The 17,236-nt window shown below is 47.5% G+C and overlaps 1 protein-coding gene across 1 annotated transcript in view; it reads left to right on the top strand.

Moving 5' to 3' along the window:
- The first annotated feature begins 13,831 nt into the window (after positions 1-13,831).
- Positions 13,832-17,236, top strand: part of DCAF11 (DDB1 and CUL4 associated factor 11) — a 30,667-nt gene continuing 27,262 nt past the window's right edge. The window contains 1 exon segment of the mRNA XM_040416911.1: positions 13,832-13,965. The gene's annotated coding sequence lies outside the window, so the exon portion shown is untranslated.

A 17,236-nucleotide genomic window follows, 5' to 3' on the forward strand; every position in this document is an offset into this window, starting at 1 on the left:
TAGTATATGAAATAAAATCATTGAGGCCACTAGGTTTTAATGTTTGTAATGTGAAGGACCATTGCTCTTCTTTGCGCGACAGTAAATTGTCCACATCACGCACACTGTAAGGTAATTAAGAGAGGTGATGCGGTTAAATGCACTGTAACAGGCCGCTCCTACAAAATCAGGTCCTTTATAAACTGTAGGACAGTTGGGGTGGTGTATGTGGCTACATGCACCTGTCACAAACAATACGTGGCCCCTATGCATTTTCCGCACCTGAAGGTCCTAAGAGGTTTTGTAGCCAGCCAGGTAGATTCAAGTGGGGGATGGTACAAACTATGTACCAACTTGTCTCTTAGATTACACCCCCTTCTGTAGGTTATAAGGGGCAAGTCTCCCACTAGGTGACCTATCACTGGGTCCGTTTTCAAGAGCCCCCAGTGTTCATGCAATAGGTTCCGAATTTCCCTGTGTGCCACATCAAAGGTCCCTATTATACGGACCATACCATCACTCGCATCTCGATTTTTGGGAATAAGGGGATCGTCCCTGTTACTTGTGGACGCATGTGCATAAGCCTCGGTGAGACATGCCCTGGGGTATCCTCTGCGGGAGAATCTTTGTTGTAGATCACCGGCAGCCAGTTTGAAATCCACACACTCAGAGCAGTTTCGCCTAGCTCTTAAGTACTGGCCCTTCGGTATGCCGTATATAATCCTTTTGGGATGCGCACTTTCCCATCTGAGTAGGTTGTTGGTGGCCCGTGGGTTTGCGATACATTTTAGTAATGATCTTTCTCGATTTGTCAATGGAGATTGACAAATCCAGGAATGTCAGTTGAGTGTCATCAATTTCACAGGTAAAAAAACAGGCCAAGATCATTATTGTTCAACTGTGACACAAATTCCTGGAAGGCCATACGTTTGCCCTTCCAAAGGATAAAGACATCGTCTATGAATCCCTCCATATCTTGATGAACCACAAAACGGTGAAACACTGATTCTGCCCCAGATTGTCGTGGTTCACCATCTACTATTAACATATTTTCCCAGGCGCGGGATAGGGTTGGGTCCCAACGTTAGGCAGTACCAAAATTATCCCCGGAGATGTTGAGGTCTGCCAATTCAGGACCCAACAGCAAGTCCTCCACCATCACACTTAAGCGGGGTTGTCTCCCTCTCTTCCACCGAAGTGGCGGTCACCCATACCGCTGGCCCTTCGGTCTCAGGTTCCCAAGGTTCTGGTCTCCCTCCTGAGCCAGGCCACTCTGCTAGGGTTACCTCTGTCTCATGGGTATCAGTCACTCTCATAGCAGGCCACAGTGCCAGGAAGCCTGGGAAGTCTCTCCCTATTATGAGTTCATGTAAATTGGTGGCGACGGCCACCTCATGGGTCCACCTGCCGGCCACCATGGACAGAGACACCAGGGCGGTGGGATAGTCCTTTAATTCTCCATGGATGCACATGACTTTTTGGCCAGTATACTTGGCAGGCTGCACCAGGGAAGCTCTTACCAGGGACACCAGAATCCCTGAGTCCACCAGCGCTACCGCCAGAGTGTCTCCCTCTTCCACCTGGCACAGGTGGCTATTGTCTATAGTCTCTAGGGTACCTGTTGCACACAGCTTTCTGCCATACAAGGAGTGGCGGTAGCCATAGTTAGTATTCATGGGTTTTATGTGGCCTTATGTGGCCAGGCTCTTGACACCGTGTCATGGTCTTACCTTCTTGCTGTTCTCCTTCGTTTGACATGTGCTGGCGGCCATCTTGGTTTCTGGGTTTCTTGTAGCCTCCCACCCTGCGGCTCCTCCTTCCCACTGGGAGGAGCTGGATGCCCAGCTCATATATTTAGGAGGTCTGTGGCTTCAGTTCCTTGCTTGGTCCTCCTGTGTTCACATGCTTCTAGACTGCTGCTGCTTCTGGTTCCTGATCCTGGTTTCGTCCGACTACCCTGCTGGTTCCTGATCCTGGTTTCGTCCGACTACCCTGCTGGTTCCTGATCCTGGCTTCGTCTGACTACCCTGCTGGTTCCTGATCCTGGCTTCGTCTGACTACCCTTCTGGTTCCTGACCTCTGGCTTCGCAAAGACTCTGCTTCGGTTTCGCCATCCGTTTGGACTTTTGCTTTACAGCTTTATTTTCAATAAAGCCTTCTTATTTTCACTTATCCCTTGTTGTACGTCTGGTTCATGGTTCCGTGACATTAGGACCAAGCCATGAATTCTGACGGTACAGGGCCATCCTCGCTACCCACGCTGGTTGCCAGACTTGATCAGCAGGATCACCTGTTGGGTCGGTTCGCTGTGGCGTTGCAAACCCTGCTTGAACGCACGGCTCATTTCGCTCCCGTTGCCGATGGGTCGGTTGTCGCTCCTGGGCCCGCTCCTACTGCCGCTCCGGTTGTTGCGCCAGAGTCTACCCCGACACCTGTTGTTGCACTTGCGGTGTTTCGGGGTATGACCGGTTCTGCCCCTCTTCCACAGCGCTTTGGGGGAGAGCCAACTCAGTGCCGAGATTTCCTTAACCAGGTGGGCATTTATTTCGAGTTGCTGCCACATGCCTTTCCCACTGAGAGATCAAAGGTGGGCTTCTTGATCTCGCTGCTCTCGGACAAGGCCTTGGCCTGGGCCAGCCCTTTATGGGAGAACAACAATCCGGTGGTTGCCGAGTTTTCCGGTTTTGTTGCTTCTCTTCGGAAGGTATTCGATGTGCCGGCTCGTGCTGCCTCTGCTGCGAAGCTCCTTATATCCATCAGACAGGGTTCACGATCCGTAGCTGAATACGCCATTGAGTTTCGTACCCTGGCAGCAGAGGTGGGCTGGAATAATGAGGCTCTGGTCGCTGCTTTCTCTCATGGTCTCTCGGATGCCTTGAAGGATGAGGTTGCAGCTAAGGACCTACCAGTGGAGCTCGAGTCTCTTATTTCTTTCCTGATTTTGATTGACACCAGACTCAGGGAGAGACCTTCCTTTAAGGAGAGCCTGCGGAGGTTTTCTAACAGATTGGCGCCTACGTTTGCTGTCCCACCCGTGCCTCCCTCTCCTCCCACGCCTCCTGGGATGACTTGTCTGGGGGTGAACCCATGCAGCTGGGGTTTGCTCGCCTGTCCGAGGGGGAGAGGGTACTCCGGAGACGCGAGGGCCGATGCATGTACTGTGGTCTCGGTGGGCATTTTCGGTTGGCATGTCCGAACCGTCCGGGAAACGCTCGCACCTGAGATCCTGTCGGGGGCAGATCTTGGGTGGAGTCTCCTCGTCCCCGGTTTCCCGTGTTGACAAACCACTGATCACTGTTGTCCTCTCCTGGGTCGGGGGCTCGGTGACGACCCAGGCGTTGGTGGACTCTGGTGCTGGTGGTTTGTTCATTGATAATGTGTTCGCTGCCGCCAATTCCATTCCTCTGCAGGCTCGAGGTTCCCCACTGGCTCTTGAGGCGATAGACGGCAGACCCCTTCTGCCGCCACACGTGACTCATGAGACCCTTCCAGTGGGGATAGCCATTGGTGCCGTTCACAGAGAGTCGGTCTGCCTCCAGGTTATTTCGTCTCCACACTACTCGGTGGTCTTGGGGTACCCCTGGCTCCGGAAGCATAATCCGACTTTCGATTGGAGATCGGCCGAGATCCTCTCGTGGTCACCGCAGTGTGGGGCTAGTTGCATCCATGGGTCTGTCAAGTTGCTGTGTACTTCCTCGGACTCTCTGTTGCCTCCTGAATACGAGGAGTACCGGGATGTATTCGATAAGGTGCGCGCGGTTGCCCTACCTCCGCACCGCCCATACGATTGTGCCATAGAGTTACAATCTGGTGCCGTTCCTCCTCGTGGCAAAGTCTATCCACTGTTGGTAGCGGAGAATGAGGCCATGGAGGAGTACGTGAGGGAGGCGCTTTCATGCGGACACATTCGCAAATCCTTGGGCCCCCCAGGGGCTGGATTTTTCTTTGTGAAAAAGAAGGGCGGTGAGTTGAGGCCTTGCATCGATTACAGGGGTCTCAATCGCATCACGATCAAGAACGCTTACCCGATACCCTTGATTTCCGAGCTGTTCGATCGCCTTAAAGGGGCCACGGTCTTTACCAAACTCGACCTGAGGGCGGCATATAACCTGGTAAGGATCAAGGCGGGCGATGAGTGGAAGACCGCGTTTAACACCAGGACCGGTCATTATGAATCCTTGGTTATGCCCTTTGGGTTGTGCAATGCGCCCGCAGTCTTTCAGGAATTCATCAACAATGTTTTCCGTGACCTGTTGCAGCAGTGTGTGGTGGTCTATTTGGATGACATCTTGGTATATTCTGAATCCATGGAGGCCCACATTCTGGATGTCAGACGAGTGTTGCAACGGTTACGAGAGAACAAGCTGTTCGGTAAGCTTGAGAAATGCGAATTTTACCGATCCTAGGTAACCTTCTTAGGTTACATAATTTCCGCTGAGGGGTTCTCCATGGATCCTGAGAAGGTTTCGGCTGTCTTACAGTGGCCCCAGCCCAGTGGTCTTCGTTCCCTGCAGCGCTTTTTGGGCTTCGCCAATTATTATCGGAAGTTCATCAGGGACTTTTCCATGCTAGCCAAGCCTCTCACGGATCTGACCAGGAAGGGCAGTAATTCCCAGGTCTGGCCGCTCGAGGCCATCCGAGCTTTTGAGGCTCTAAAGTCCGCCTTTGTGTCGGCTCCGATTCTGTCGCATCCCAACCCTGGGTTGCCCTTTGTCCTCGAGGTGGACGCGTCTGAGACGGGAGTAGGCGCCCTTCTGTCTCAGCGTAGAACACCAGAGGGTCCTTTGCTTCCTTGTGGGTTTTACTCCCGGAAACTGTCTTCCGCGGAGTGCAACTATCAGATTGGTGACAGGGAGTTATTGGCCATCGTGCAGGCCCTTAAAGAATGGAGGCACTTGCTCGAGGGTTCGGTGGTTCCGGTCCTCATCCTGACGGACCACAAGAATCTGACCTACCTTTCTGAGGCCAAGAGATTGACACCACGTCAGGCCAGATGGGCTCTGTTCTTGTCACGTTTTAATTACGTGGTCTCCTACCTACCCGGTTCCAAGAACATCAGGGCGGATGCCTTATCACGGCAGTACTCCGAGCTGTCCAGGGAGGAGTCGATTCCGACTTCGGTCATACCTCCGAATCAGATCTTGGCCGCCATTCGCACCAGCCTGACCTCTCCCCTGGGTGAGCAGATTTTGGCGGCTCAATCTGGTGCTCCCTCTGGGAGACCCAACGGCAGATGTTTTGTGCCTGAGGAGTTGCGCACTCGGTTGTTGCGAACCTACCATAACTCCAAGACTGCGGGGCATCCTGGAAAGAATCAGCTGTCCTGGGCTGTTTCACGTTTGTTCTGGTGGCCTTCCCTACGTTCCGACATCGCCGCATATGTAGCGGCATGCTCCGTTTGTGCCCAGAGTAAGTCCCCTCGGCACCTTCCGTTGGGCCTTCTGCAACCCATAGCCACCGGGGAGCGCCCATGGTCACACCTGGGGATGGATTTCATTGTGGACCTCCCTGCATCCCGAGGCCATACGGTCATTCTCATGATTGTGGATCGGTTTTCCAAAATGTGCCACTGTGTTCCTCTCAAGAAGTTACCCTCTGCACAAGAGTTGGCCACGATTTTTGCCAGGGAGGTCTTCCGGTTGCACGGTTTGCCCAAGGAGATTGTGTCGGATCGGGGGAGTCAGTTTGTGTCCAGGTTCTGGCGCGCCTTTTGCTCCCAGTTGGGGATTCATCTCTCCTTCTCCTCGGCCTACCACCCTCAGTCCAATGGGGCCGCAGAACGATCCAATCAGGCCTTGGAGCAATTCCTTCGTTGCTATGTCTCCGATCACCAAGACAATTGGGTTGACCTCCTGCCTTGGGCTGAGTTTGCCAGGAACACGGCGGTGAACTCTTCCTCTGGGACGTCTCCCTTCATGGCCAATTATGGGTTCCAACCTGCCGTGTTACCGGAGGTATTCTCTCCCCAGGATATTCCGGCTGTGGAGGATCACCTTTCCGTCCTACGTGCTTCTTGGGTACTGATCCAGAAGTCCCTTGAGGTCTCTGCGCAGCGCCAGAGACTCCAGGCTGATCGCAGACGAGCGCCTGCTCCTTCCTACCAGGTCGGAGACCGTGTATGGTTGTCCACCCGCAACCTCAACCTTCGAGTGCCCCCTCCCAAGCTGGCGCCTCGCTTTGTTGGTCCCTTCCGAGTGCTTCGCAGGGTAAACCCGGTAGCCTATGCCCTTGCGCTTCCTCCTGGCATGCGGATCTCCAACGTGTTTCATGTCTCCCTGTTGAAGCCACTGGTGTGTAATCGTTTCACTTCCTCGGTTCCTCGGCCTCGTCCGGTCCAAGTGGGTAATCGTGAGGAGTATGAGGTGAGCAATATCCTGGACTCACGCCTGGTCCGCGGTCGGGTGCAGTTTTTGGTCCATTGGCGTGGTTATGGTCCAGAGGAGCGTTCCTGGGTTCCCTCCGCAGATGTCCATGCTCCTGCCTTGCTCCGAGCCTTCCACGCACGCTTCCCTCAGAAACCGTTCTTTACTCCGCGGAGGAGGGGCCCTTGAGGGGGAGGTACTGTCATGGTCTTACCTTCTTGCTGTTCTCCTTCGTTTGACATGTGCTGGCGGCCATCTTGGTTTCTGGGTTTCTTGTAGCCTCCCACCCTGCGGCTCCTCCTTCCCACTGGGAGGAGCTGGATGCCCAGCTCATATATTTAGGAGGTCTGTGGCTTCAGTTCCTTGCTTGGTCCTCCTGTGTTCACATGCTTCTAGACTGCTGCTGCTTCTGGTTCCTGATCCTGGTTTCGTCCGACTACCCTGCTGGTTCCTGATCCTGGTTTCGTCCGACTACCCTGCTGGTTCCTGATCCTGGCCTCGTCTGACTACCCTGCTGGTTCCTGATCCTGGCTTCGTCTGACTACCCTTCTGGTTCCTGACCTCTGGCTTCGCAAAGACTCTGCTTCGGTTTCGCCATCCGTTTGGACTTTTGCTTTACAGCTTTATTTTCAATAAAGCCTTCTTATTTTCACTTATCCCTTGTTGTATGTCTGGTTCATGGTTCCGTGACACACCGCCAGCAGACTAACGGAGATAGGTCTGTAGGGGATATATCCCGGGCGTGTTTTGCTGGCACCAGTCGCCTGGTCTGGGGTGGAGATTTCCAGGGTTTGACTGCCCCCCTCCCAAAATAACCCCCCTGTAGAGTCCTGGTAGCCTCATATCGTTCCACCAGGTCAACCATCTCAAGGAGACACCAGGCCGATCCAGTGCTGGAGAGGGTACGGCAAAGCCCTCCAGAATAAATCAGCCAACAGACAGTCCAGTATAGCAGTGGAACGCAGCACGTCAGGCTGCAGCCATTTTTGCAACCGGTGTAACAGATCATAATACTGAGGTCTCGCGGGTTCAGCCAGGTTAAACTCCCACTGATGCACCCGCTGGGCCCGGACCAACACATTCACCCCCAGTCTTGCCAGAATCTCACCCTGTCGTGCAATCGGCCGCTTGAATCTCTGGTAATTCGAAAAACTCCTGCTGGGGTCCGGAACGTAACGACGACCTCAGTCCACTGATCTCGGGGTAGTCTCTCCCTCACAGCCATCTTCTCGAACACCGCCAGATAGGTCTCGACGTCGTCTGAGGGGGTCATCTTAGGGATCGACGCATGGACCACTTTTCGGGCATCGTGGACGCTCTGGGATGCTCCTGCCGATTGTAAAGCCATCACATGTTGCAATAGCAGCTGGTTAATTTCCTGCTGCTGCTTATTAGCCTCCCGCTGTTGCAAGTTAGCCTCCACGAGGGCTTTTACGACAGCTTCCATTTTGTCGAGAGACACGGGTTGTAATGTAAGACATACATCCGTGCCCGGAAAAACAAAAATATTTTGGCCTTCACGCTAGCCTCACTGCACCTGCTCGCATCCTCCACCAATTGTGGGGACTCGCTCTGGTAGACAGGATTAGCGGACGCAGTATAGAGGCAATAACAAGTTCTTTGGATCAAACAGTTCAGTGTTTTATTCACACTTTAGACAAGTGACAAAACAAACAGTCATATTCAAACAAAAAGTCACCTTGTGGTGTTGGTGGAAAATTAACACTATGCAGCAATTCTGCCTCAAAGAGTCATTGATAGCAACACCAACCTGTTTTTATGCCAAACAGGTAGCAAACCTTCATCCAGACACAGGCTCCCAGATCCCAACACAGAGACCTGGCTTCTGAGCCCTATTTAAGGACAGCCAGGTGCTGCCAAAACCCGGACCGGCATTTAAAATACGGTCCACTAAAAACAGTCCAGCAGCACATGCTGGGAGAAAAATACCTGTTTTCTCAGACCAAACCTCTCACTGTGCCACAATATATAATCCATTGCTGATTATTTTTTAACATTTTTTATCTTAATTTAAAAAATATATTTTTATAAGGCATTATCTACTATTGTTATAGTTCTTCATTGGTTTTAACATTGTACAGGGAGTGCAGAATTATTAGGCAAGTTGTATTTTTGAGGATTAATTTTATTATTGAACAACAACCATGTTCTCAATGAACCCAAAAAACTCATTAATATCAAAGCTGAATATTTTTGGAAGTAGTTTTTAGTTTGTTTTTAGTTTTAGCTATTTTAGGGGGATATCTGTGTGTGCAGGTGACTATTACTGTGCATAATTATTAGGCAACTTAACAAAAAACAAATATATACCCATTTCAATTATTTATTTTTACCAGTGAAACCAATATAACATCTCAACATTCACAAATATACATTTCTGACATTCAAAAACAAAACAAAAACAAATCAGTGACCAATAAAGCCACCTTTCTTGCAAGGACACTCAAAAGCCTGCCATCCATGGATTCTGTCAGTGTTTTGATCTGTTCACCATCAACATTGCGTGCAGCAGCAACCACAGCCTCCCAGACACTGTTCAGAGAGGTGTACTGTTTTCCCTCCTTGTAAATCTCACATTTGATGATGGACCACAGGTTCTCAATGGGGTTCAGATCAGGTGAACAAGGAGGCCATGTCATTAGATTTTCTTCTTTTATACCCTTTCTTGCCAGCCACGCTGTGGAGTACTTGGACACGTGTGATGGAGCATTGTCCTGCATGAAAATCATGTTTTTCTTGAAGGATGCAGACTTCTTCCTGTACCACTGCTTGAAGAAGGTGTCTTCCAGAAACTGGCAGTAGGACTGGGAGTTGAGCTTGACTCCATCCTCAACCCGAAAAGGCCCCACAAGCTCATCTTTGATAATACCAGCCCAAACCAGTGCTCCACCTCCACCTTGCTGGCGTCTGAGTCGGACTGGAGCTCTCTGCCCTTTACCAATCCAGCCACGGGCCCATCCATCTGGCCCATCAAGACTCACTCTCATTTCATCAGTCCATAAAACCTTAGAAAAATCAGTCTTGAGATATTTCTTGGCCCAGTCTTGACGTTCAGCTTGTGTGTCTTGTTCAGTGGTGGTCGTCTTTCAGCCTTTCTTACCTTGGCCATGTCTCTGAGTATTGCACACCTTGTGCTTTTGGGCACTCCAGTGATGTTGCAGCTCTGAAATATGGCCAAAGTGGCATCTTGGCAGCTGCACGCTTGACTTTTCTCAGTTCATGGGCAGTTATTTTGCGCCTTGGTTTTTCCACACGCTTCTTGCGACCCTGTTGACTATTTTGAATGAAACGCTTGATTGTTCGATGATCACGCTTCAGAAGCTTTGCAATTTTAAGAGTGCTGCATCCCTCTGCAAGATATCTCACTATTTTTGACTTTTCTGAGCCTGTCAAGTCCTTCTTTTGACCCATTTTGCCAAAGAAAAGGAAGTTGCCTAATAATTATGCACACCTAATATAGGGTGTTGATGTCATTAGACCACACCCCTTCTCATTACAGAGATGCACATCACCTAATATGCTTAATTGGTAGTAGGCTTTCGAGCCTATACAGCTTGGAGTAAGACAACATGCATAAAGAGGATGATGTGGTCAAAATACTCATTTGCCTAATAATTCTGCAAGCAGTGTATGCATATATTGATATGGTAGGTATGTTATTAAAGTGCTAAATCTTGATGCAGTCCCAGATGGAAGAGTGCCTGTTGACATACATCTCAAATCTATATCTATGTAGCAGGGCCCCAGGCTTGACGTGATTGTCAAGGATTAGAAAAACATGGCTGCTTTTTTCCACAATCGGCATCACACCCACTGGCCCATCTTCCATGGAGGCAGACCACATGACTGTAGTGGGGGCCCAGGGAAAGGAGACATTGAAAAACATCTTCTGTTCTGCATCCTTACATTATCATGCAGCCCCCAGTAGGGGGAGCTGTTTGCAAAGAGATTTTGCAGCTTCCATTGTAGTCAGTGGTAACTGTAAGGTCCCTTGCAGACAAGCGTGTCCGGATTAGGTCCGGATGCGTCCCGGGTGCATTGCGGCAAACCCGCGCGAGTAGTTCCGTTGTTCAGTTTTTATCGCGCGGGTGCAATGCGTTTTGCACGCACGTGATAAAAAACTGAATGTGGTACCTAGACCCGAACTTCTTCACTGAAGTTCAGGTTTGGATTCAGTGTTGTGTATATGTAATTATTTTCCCTTATAACATGGTATAAGGGAAAATAATAGCATTCTTTAATACAGAATGCTTAGTACAAGGTCAATTGAGGGATGCTTGCGATTTTCACGCAGCCCCATTCACTTCTATGGGGCCTGCGTTGCGTGGAAAACGCATAATATAGAGCTTGCTGCGATTTTCACGCAACGCACAAGTGATGCGTGAAAATCACCGCTCATTTGCACAGCCCCATAGAAATGAATGGGTCCGGATTCAGTGCGGGTGCAATGCGTTCACTTCACGCATTGCACCCGCGCGGAAAACTCGCCCGTGTGAAAGGGGCCTAAAACTCCTATGCAATAGCTTCCCGCTATATTATATGCAAAAAAACAAGCCCTCATACGGCTATATGAACAGAAAAATAAAAAAAGTTATGGCTCGGGGCAGGCAAGGAGTGAAAAACAAAAACCCAAAAATGGAAAACTGCCGGGTCCTGAAGGGGAAATTATTTCTGAGAACACGTCACCAGCTATGTATTACTCTCTATCATCTGCCCAACTTCTTGTTATACTTCTGTCTGGGGCTTATATATGGAAAGCCGCCATAGACCAGCCATCCGAGGGACAAGCTTATAAAAGTAATGCGGTTATAATTTTGTTTGACTTTTTTGTCAGGTAGTTGAACACAACCTGAAGTTTCTAAAAGAAAAATACCTGCTATGTTATTGCTTGTCTGTGTATGATCATAAATATTTGTAAGGGACTGTTCACACTTATCACAGTGGCAGCTCCATTGTATGACGCTTAAAGGGCTTCTGTCACCCCACTAAAGTCATTATTTTTTTTTGGGCTAGTTAAATTACTTATATTGCGATATATGAAAATATAATGGTCTTACTTACTTTGATTCAGCAGTTTCTTCTAAAAACGAAGAACTCCCTCAGTGCGCCTGCGCCGATGACATCACCGAAATAGAAGACGTCATCGGCGCAGGCGCACTGAGGGAGTGCTGAGGAGGCGAGCCTCCTCATCTCAGAGCGCCTGCGCCGAATGAACACAGGCGCACGATTTTTGAAATGCCGACAGGGCTGGCCGGAGGAGGAGATCCCGGCTGGCCCTGTCAATCAACACGACGAGGGGGCGGTTTTCTGCAGCTGCTACCAGCAAGTAGCCGCCCTACTTGCTGGTAGAGACCTAATTTACATATTATAAAACTTTGTTTTTAGAAGAAACTGCTGAATCAAAGTAAGTAAGACCATTATATTTTCATATATCGCAATATAAGTAATTTAACTAGCCCAAAAAAAAAAATGACTTTAGTGGGGTAACAGAAGCCCTTTAAAGGGGTTGTACCATCGCAGACATTGGGGTCATATCGCTAGGATATGCCCCCAATGTCTGATTGGTGCGGGTCCCAACTCTGGCACCCTCACCTATTATTATTAATTATTAAAGCGCCATTCATTCCATGGCGCTGTATATATGAGAAGGGGTATACATACATAATACAGACAATTGCACTAAGCATGAACAAGACGAGTTACAAACTGGTACAGAAGGAGAGAGGGCCCTGTCCGTGAGGGCTTACAATCTATGAGACCTCAAGTGGGATCGGATGCAGAAGGTTTGTCCTAATTTTGTCATCAAATGCAGCAACCACTGCGTGAATCAACCTCATAGTTTTGGATCCGCTTTTATTCCAGAAATGACGCCACTCTTGCTATTAGGTCATGTCTGGTATCGTAAATCAAGTCCATGGGGCTAAGTTCCTAAGGCAGATCCTTTAATCGTGGACAATCCCTTGAAGCAGGCCATTTTGAATCTGCGTTGTATAGGAACATCTGTTCTCTGTATATTTTCAGTCTTGACTGGTTTGTGCATTTGTTCCTCTGGATCCCAGTATAAATGACAATTTGATACGATAGTAAACCATACAGTGCGTCTCCCGATCTGCCTGCAGCCTGGACTGGGTCAGTATCGGACATACAAAGCGGTGGTACATTTCATATTCCAGACAATTTTATTTTTACCTTTTTTTTTTTGCTGAGTTTTTTCAACTTACTGCTGTTTTCCAGTCTCTGGAAACTTTCTATGACTTTTTTTGTACTGGGTGCATTTGGTATAAATATGCAGAGAGTTATTTTTGGTTTAGTCGCAGAACGATGCAAAGGGAAAGCGTCGTCTGATCGAGAATCATTTACCTCAGATAATTCAACCAGCAACTATGTTATCTTATGCAGTTTCTCAGTCCACAGGATAATCCGTTACCAATCTTTATGCATCGGTCAGAACGGGTTGCTGTACTACCGTTTCTTTATAATTGCAATTTTTTCATATATTTTCCCCCCTCCCATTTGTTTTGCGAGAACCTATAGAAATGTCCTTGTTAAATATTGTACAAATCAACCATGTTGCTATCCCCACCAAAAAAAATAAAAATAGAAAGAAAGAAAACTAATAAAAACTCATAACGTTAGTGTAAAACTAGCCTAAAAATCACCATAATAAAAAAAATAATAATAAACATTGGCATCGCCACATCCCAAAATCTAAATGTATTTATCCCGTATGGTGAACGCTGTAATAAGGGGGGAGGGGGGACCATTTTTTTTCAGCAAAAAAAAATAATAAAAAGTAAAAACAGATTTTAAAGTATAAAAAAATATATAAATATTCACCCCCTTTCCCCAAAATAAAAAACAAAAAAAACGCCCATACTGTACTGTTAAAATCTAAAAATATTTTTCCCATTTGGTGAACAGTGTAATTGAAAAGAATCTAAATGGATGATTTGCCTTTTTTTTGTATAAAAAGTGATCAAAAAGTCACACACACTCTAAAATTGTATCAATAAAAACTACAGATCATTCCACAAAAAAAATACATCTTCACATGGCTACGCAACTCAGAATATGGTGAGGAAATAAAAAAAAAGTATTTTTTTTTGTTTTAAAACACAAGAAAAACTATATAAATGTGGTAATCGTGCTGACCTGGAGAATGAAGGTAACAGGTCAGTTTCCCACTACATGGTATGCATTATTAAATGGTGTCATTAGAAAGTACTTGTCCTGCAAACAAAACAAAAAAACTATGCAAATATGGAAAATCGCCATATCAGGAAGAGGTTAACTTTCCTAAGCACTTGATCATATCTGCAGTAATTAGGAGGTTCAACTGTCGCCTCATAACTGAACCAGCCAATGAGCGCACGGTCGCCAGTCCAACAGTACAACCTTGTAAACAAGTGGGCGGGACAAATAGGAGCCAATCACTATCGGCGCTGCAGAACCTAGGCGACCTCGTGACCAATCAGGCAGCAGTCACGTGCTGAGGGTGAGAAGCGGAAGCGGCCGGGAGACGTTCTGGAGAGATGTAAACATCGTGTGTATGTAGAATTCTATATCGCACAGATATCGCTGTGTGCCAGGAGGAACTACCGAGGTAACGGGCTGTGTGCTGCGTGTGCAATGTCGCCGACTAGACCGGGCTCCTAGGAACGTCTCCGTATGCGCTCACTATCTTCCGTGCCTGCAGGCTTCTATTGCACTTTATGTCATTTTGGAGATTGGCATGAAATTGCTGGACTAGCAGTTCCCTAATGTTGTGCTATCTTTAGACTAGGAGAGTTCAGTGCTGCGGGCACATCTGCATGGACACCCTATCACTCCTGGGATTAACCCCTTTAGGGCTGGCCTACTTTGGGATTCTGGGTTGACAGCTCTCTCCCTATTTGCACATAAATTGACCTGGCAGTCAAGAATCTGAAGGGGGGAGCGACACATCCGTGCCGGGGGGTGGTTTTCTCAATGTTACATGCTTTTTTTTGTGCAAAAATGTTCAACTTTTCCAGACTTTCCACTGACCACCTCATTTTTTTTAGGCGTACCTTAGATGAGGGGACGTGACCTCCTCAGCCTGACGCATTTAGCATTATTTATGGATTTTAGTTTGCGGCATACAGATCGCACAAAATGCGCCTCTTAATACATTTGGGCATCTTACGCCAACTTATTAAAGGGGTTGTCTCACCTCAATAATCAACTTTTAATCCGTTCCTGGTAGTTCTTGGATCGTTTCTGCCAGGTAGTTAAATTTTCATTTTGCCTCTGTCACCATGTTTTCCTCCTCAATCAGCCCCAAATTGCTCATTTCTAAGGCTACTTTCACACTTGCGGCAGAGTGATTTGGCAAGAAGTTCTGTTGCCGGAACTGCCTGCCGGATCCGGCTATCTGCATGCAAACGGACAGCATGCGGATCCGTCTCACAAAGGCATTGCAGAACGGATCCGTCTGTCCATTTGTCATACGGAGAAACGGATCCATTTCTATTTTTTTTTTCACATTTTTAAAGGTCTGTGTATGTCATCCGGCAAAACGGATCCGCATTTATTTTTTTAACTTTTTTTTCGGTCTACGGGACGGTTCCGGCACTAATACATTCCTATGGAAAAAAACGCCGGATCCGGCATTCAGGCAAGTCTTCAGTTTTTTTTGCTGGAGATAAAACCGTAGCATGCTGCGGTTTTATCTTTTGCCTGATCAGTCAAAAACACTGAACTGAAGACATCCTGATGCATCCTGAACGGATTACTCTCTATTCAGAATGCATGGGTATATGCCTGATCAGTTCTTTTCCGGTATAGAGCCCCTGGGACGGAACTCTATGGGTACTTTCACACTAGCGTTTTTCTTTTCCGGCACTGAGTACCGCCAAAAGAGCTCAATGCCGGATAAGAACTGATCAGGCATATCCCCATGCATTCTGAATGGAGAGAAATCCGTTCAGGATACATCAGGATGTCTTCAGTTCAGTCTTTCTGACTGATCAGGCAAAAGATAAAACCGCAGCATGCTATGGTTTTATCTCCGGCCCAAAAAACTGAAGAGTTGCCTGAATGCCGGATCCGGCATTTTTTTCCATAGGAATGTATTCGTGCCGGATCCGTCCCGCAGACCGAATAAAAGGTGAAAAAAATAAATGCCGGATCCGTTTTGCCGGGTGACACTGGATAGACGGATCCGGCATTTCAATGCATTTTTCTGACTGATCAGGATCCTGATCAGTCTTACAAATGCCATCAGTTGGCATACGTTTTGCCGGATCACTCTGCCGCAAGTGTGAAAGTATGCCGGAAAAGAAAAACGCTAGTGTGAAAGAACCCTTAAGATTATGGCCACCGCTGTAATGTTATCAGTGGTGGCCGCAGAGATGCACAGAAACCCTATCGGCTAGCTGCTCTGGTTGCCGGGTTTCACGGGAGCGCGCGCGCATATATCCTTGCGCATGCGCAGTCACTCCTGGCTCCAGCCACCTCGTCTGTGATGTTAGCGTGTACTACAAGCTTCTAGGATCCCTGGGGAGGGGGAGGGGGTTGCATGCTCCCTGCCCTGCTGGCTGTTACATCAATCTAATATTTTAGCTCCGGCCCCCCTGACATTTCATGCTCCGATGCTCTCCCTTGCCCTGCTTTGAATTGTTTATCGGCTCTGATGGCCGGGCTTTAGCGCTGCTCTAGCCGTTTTACAGGCTAACTTACCCATGGAGAGCCCATTACGTCACTGGATCTGCAAAAAATGCCTTTTCCCTGCATGATTCAACGCAGGGCAAAGAGAGAGCACCAGAGCATGAAATGCTGCAATGCTCATAACCAAATTTATCATTTTGATGGAAATTACAACCTTTTCCAACAATTGCGGCACTTTGACTCCAGTTTGTGGTTTAAGAGCAGGAATATATAAATATATATAAAAAAAGAAAAAAGATGGCAGCACCGTCACAGAAAAAAAGGGAATGAAGGGTGCAAAAAAGCCCAATGTGGATACAAGCCAATCCAATGATGCAGACGTAGAAAAAGGGCAGCACTCCAATAGATAAAATATCAAAAAACTTTATTTACCCATAAGGCTGTAGCGACGTTTCGGCTCTAACACAGGAGCCTTCCTTGAGGAAGGCTCCTGTGTTAGAGCCGAAACGTCGCTACAGCCTTATGGGTAAATAAAGTTTTTTGATATTTTATCTATTGGAGTGCTGCCCTTTTTCTACGTCTATATATATATATATATATATATATATAAAATATTATTTATTGGCTCTTCCTCATTCTAATGGTAACTACTGTTAATCAGGCAATTGATATTTGAGCAACTTCACGCCAATCTCCAAAGATGCAGCCTTAGGCCAGTTTCAGATGAGCGAGCTGACTGTGGAAACCATGCTGTGTGGGATTTATCGGCCCGAACTCTGAGAATGGCATTATATCAGTACAGTTCAGTACAGCTGATGTCAGGCAGGGACACACAGCATTTAGAAATCATTATAATGCCGTGAGGTCCCATTGCAGGAGCAGCGCTCAGGCTGGGAAATCACCCTCCCGCATGGAGTGCATTTCTGTAGTCAGCTCGCTCGCCGGTAACTTTTTGGAGTGAATACTGATTCATCATAGTTCTTTGTAAATAGTTGGTATTTCATCCTGCCCATGGTTATTTGGATCATTTTTTCATTGTATAAGGATTAAAGATGTTAATTTTCCTAAAATTCAGTTTAGGTCTGATTTGTGCAAATTAGCCGTGTAATTTGGTTATAGATTCTACAAAAAAGTAATGCAAAATGCGCCAAAATTACATGTAAACTAGATTTTGCCAAATTTATCACATACCAACGTCACTATTCACTCTAAAAAGAAGGTTTTGTGCCAAAAAGAATTAGCAAAAA

This window comes from Bufo bufo, chromosome 2 (genome assembly GCF_905171765.1).
Source record: "Bufo bufo chromosome 2, aBufBuf1.1, whole genome shotgun sequence".
In the NCBI taxonomy this organism is placed as follows: Eukaryota; Metazoa; Chordata; class Amphibia; order Anura; family Bufonidae; genus Bufo; species Bufo bufo.